Raw genomic sequence first — 4,499 nt, forward strand, 5'->3', positions numbered from 1 at the left:
ACCTAGACTGCTTCAATGTCGAGTACTCAACACGTTTAGCGTGCAGTTAATTTCATGCCAAAAATAGTGCTAATCTCTACTCCTATAAAAAACTGAGTTGGTGATGATGGTGTGCCTGCCATCTTTCGTTTATAGACGTCTGATCTGTATCCAACGCATAGAAGACAATCTATGACAATTTTGTAAAAAGACGCCCAAAGTTCTTACACATTCACAGATAAGGCATTCTCTATTCTGCCCAATCTCGGCTCATCCACCCATCCCCTACAAAAAAGGGACGCGAACCGCCGGCCGGCGGCGGTGGAGCCGATCTGGCGCGGTGGCCACCGACGCCGGCCACCCCCAGTGCATCTGACGCCTCCCCTCAGCCCCAGCCACCACAGAAACCACGCCCCCCTCCTCTTCGTCGTCTTCTCCGTTCCCTTCGCAGTCTCCTCCGACACAGGCCTCGGCAAGGATGCCGCCGATGTCGTTCGGCCACCAACGCCTCTCCTACTCCCTCCTCAACTGCAGCAGAGTTCCACTGCTCACTATCTCCACCACCTCCTCCCTCCTCCTCGACATCCCCTCTGCCCCCCTTCCCCCATCTCCTTCAGCTACCTGCGCAAGTCGTCGCCGGCGCCGTTCATGCCCCAACGTCTCTCCTATCTCCCCCCTTTCCTTCTGCAGCAGGCTCACTGGCCACCGCCCACCACCACCACATTCCGCTCCTCATCCCAGCCCCTTCCGACGCCGACTTCCAGAAGTATGCCGCCGCCGCCGCCTACGACCTGCTCAATTCTGAGACAACGATGCCACCTACTGCTATTTCCCCTTCCCCGCTGACGCACTCCACCACATGTTTTGGTGTGATTGTTGATGTGGAGGTGCTACTGCCTTTCCTTGCCAAAACTTATCCTGCCCAGCCCCGGCGCAGTGGCGCCTCCCGAATTCAAAATTTTCTGACACCAAGTCCCCGCGCCTTTATGGAACTGTCCAGAAACCACACTTGTAGCCCAATAAAAACCAGGTGGGTATGCAGATAGGACTCATACTGCTCGAACTAACCCCAAGAAGCCATACACTGGACACACTCTCACATCTTGAGATCAAACACAGTGTGAGGAGGTAGGATTTGCTACCCTTCTCCTGATCTGCTCGTCAAGGACCAAGGTATGGTGGTCTGGCAAAGATTGGAATCTCCTCTATCTGACTATCTCTCAACAATTCTTGTTTCATTTCTGTTGGGCAGTCCTTACTTGTGCAAATACAGAGATTAAAGTGATGGTGGTAACATAGGGAACTGTCTTTTGTGCCCAAGTCACTACTTGTGAAATAAAACTTTTAGTATTAGAAGGAATCACAAGCGTTGAATATTCAGTATGTGCACTGAGTTACAGCTTACTGATTGTAAACAGAGATCTATAAGAAGTGCAGCATGCTTCATACTTCACCGTTCTGGGCATTTTTGCTGTCAATGTATTTTGTTTTCCCATCACTGAAGTACAGTTTGGTGGCCGTAAGAATATTCTATCTATGTAACTAGGGTCATTCGTCCCAAATTTCTTCCAATCTACAGGTCTGAATTAGAATAGAGGCCTTTCAGAAAGACAACTTAGATACTTGCTTTAGGGTCATGATTTTTTTGCTGAAAATTTCATGTGTGTTTGAATTGTTTTTCGTAGTTGTCTTTGTTACTCTTTCTGCTAAAAAAAATAAGATGACGCCTACAACAGGTCGCTTTGTCATCAGCGGCACTCCTTTGCTTGGTAGCTCCAATCCAATTTTTCAGGCCACACCCTGGATATTTGTTTCCCCTTTGTCTGTTATCCGTTTTTTTTGCAGAAACCTGGTTGATGTAAGAAATTAGAAGTAGTCCAGTGCTAATGTTTATGTATGTGTGTACATGTGAACTCACCCCTTCTATATACTTATGTTTCAAAATCATCTTTTACTTGACATTTTGTTTCTTTGCTCTGTATAATGTTCTGCAACTGTTGTCCATTGTTTTTTCCTTTGCCTAATTATACTACAGACCTCTACATGCTCCTTGTTTTTGCCTTTGTCTAAATATACTACAGGACACTATATATATATGCTGTACTGATTGTCTGATGTGCTTGTAGGTGAGAAGATGAAGTACTGATTGTCTGATGTTCTTTTACGTGAGAAGATAGATGAAGCGAGCAGTGGCGGAGACAGGGGGGACCAGCAGGGGCCCTGCCCCCCCCCCCCCCCTAATGTCACTGGTTTAGGCCTAATACTAGTGTAAACACTGACTTTTTTGCTGTTAAAACAATGCATTTTAATGATCTGGCCCTCCCAAACAAGGTTTAGCAACGTTTGGCCCTCCCAATTTGATTTTCCTGGCTCCGCCACTGGAAGCGAGAGCTCAGGTATCCAGTCAAACACTTGTGCTTCAATCTTGTTTCTTTGTTCTGGAACCATTTATAAGTGCGTGCTCAGGCTATAATATGTTTGTAATTTGGATATATTAATTGCTGCCATTTATCTTCACATTTAAGTATGGTTTGCCTAATATACTAGCATGAAATGAGCTGAATCCTTGCATAAAAGGTAACATAATAGCATGTTTTGTTTTCTACAGCTGTTCCAAGGAAAGCAGCAGTTCTGTTGCAGTAGTTGCTGAAAGGCCATACATGATAATATGTACTGGAGATCGATGGTCGTGCCAGTGATTTGGGAGATTTGGCGTGTGTGCAGTCGACGCATTTTTCACAAATTGGAGTTTCGGCTTGCCGTTGACGAAACCAATGTTGCAAGGATACCGACGCACAATACATTATTTTGCAATAGTAATCTAGCTTAGTGGTCCTTGCCATTCTGTGTTTTCTCCTCTGCTTTTCCTATGTTTTGTACATTATAAACTCATGTCAATAAAATCAACAGCTGTGTTATGGTGTTATTCAGCTTAAGAACAAACAGTATTGGAGCTCAGTTCTTAACCAAACAACATTTAGAGATAGAAGTTGGCTGGTGCAATTGCCAAATGTTTGTGGATATATTTTCTATCTGTCACATTTTGTCTGTCCCCTAAATATGGGAGAGCAATGAGAAAACTGTGTAGGGAGAACAACAAGTCTTCTGCAAGGTGAAAATGTGGAAGAAAATGTTTGGCTTGGACGAGGGGGTTTATTAGTTGGAAACCATATGTTTGATTTTGCTCAATATGTGCTTATCAATGATATAACATCACTTTGATCAGTGTCTTGGTACATCTTTTATTGTTCACTAGGCTGTTGACCCTTGAATAAACAATGTTCCATGAGATTTTTTGTAATTCCGTGGCGTAGCACGGGCATCTTACTAGTCACATAATAACAAGCAAATAATATCCTACTTAATATCTGCATGCACTTAATATACTTTCAAATTAACTTGCATTGCACGTATACATTGACTAGTACTACTAGTACGTGAAACTGGTGCCGTAACTTGTGAACGCGTCCAGATATGGTCAACGGCAACATCGCCCGCGCGTTCTTCCTGTTTGCCCGTGCGTCTAAACATAGAAGGGGAGGAGAGAGAGAGAGAGAGAGAGAGAGAGCAGACATGGAACTCACCAGTAAGTGAAGGCGAATAGTACGTGCTAACGAGCTGGTCCCACTAATATACTAAAAATAATATTAAAACATGTTATCCATTAAATAGGCTGTGGTAATATAAAAACATTATATCAAAAAAGGGGTACAACAAACGTTGTTGTACTATGTTGCCTATTGACGTGCAGCTTGAAGGCCCTGATCGCATGTTCGATCCTCGTCCTTTTTAATTTTTAATTTATAAATGGCTCCAAATTTGTTCCATGACAGGTGGGCCCCTCGGTGTGTAGTTTGTAGCACTTTAATTTGTGGGTCGAAATTTGTTCCATTACTGATGGACTATCAGTGTGTAGTTTTTTAGCTTATTTTGTAATAATTAAAGAGAACAACAGAGTTTTTTGCAAAAATACCATGGTGCGACGTGGAAGGTGAAAAAGGACGTGTGAGAGAGCGATGACCGAGCCAGAGGGAAATCAATTGGGGGAGGTGCAGTGGTTGCAACGGTGTTTGGAGTAGTTGTGGGCCGAATGCTACGAAAATATAATCTAAACCCACTGGAATAAATGCCTTCACAAATTAATCCAAGGTTGGTGTCCCGCTCGCAATGTAAATAGCCCCGGCTCTGCGAGGGATGGGGAGGTAGCTTCAATGTGGGGAAGATACGACGTGAGAAAGCAAGGTCAATCGAGACACGGATAGATAGAGAGACAAAGTGAGTGTGGTGTGGCATTCATTGAAAAGATATATATGCTGTGGAGAAATATTGTCCGATTGAGCTTTCGGGAAGGGTGAGGGTTGTAAGATAGAGCTTGAGATATGATCCAGTCACAGACATGTAGATATATTTCGTGCATGGGAGGAAGCAAGGTCAATTGATTACATATATAAAGGGAGAGAGATTGAGCGAGTGTGGGTCGTCGTGCGATCGAAAGAGTGAGATTGGTTGGAGAGAGTGAC

General features: G+C 44.1%; 1 long non-coding RNA gene across 1 annotated transcript; it reads left to right on the forward strand.

Moving 5' to 3' along the window:
- Positions 1-213: 213 nt before the first annotated feature.
- LOC109756439 (uncharacterized) lies at positions 214-2,922 on the forward strand. The gene is made up of 3 exons (XR_002231249.4): positions 214-1,152; positions 2,106-2,375; positions 2,588-2,922. It is a non-coding gene; the product is annotated as an uncharacterized lncRNA (long non-coding RNA).
- Positions 2,923-4,499: the final 1,577 nt, after the last annotated feature.

The sequence above is a fragment of the Aegilops tauschii genome, chromosome 4, assembly GCF_002575655.3.
Source record: "Aegilops tauschii subsp. strangulata cultivar AL8/78 chromosome 4, Aet v6.0, whole genome shotgun sequence".
NCBI lineage: Eukaryota > Viridiplantae > Streptophyta > Magnoliopsida > Poales > Poaceae > Aegilops > Aegilops tauschii.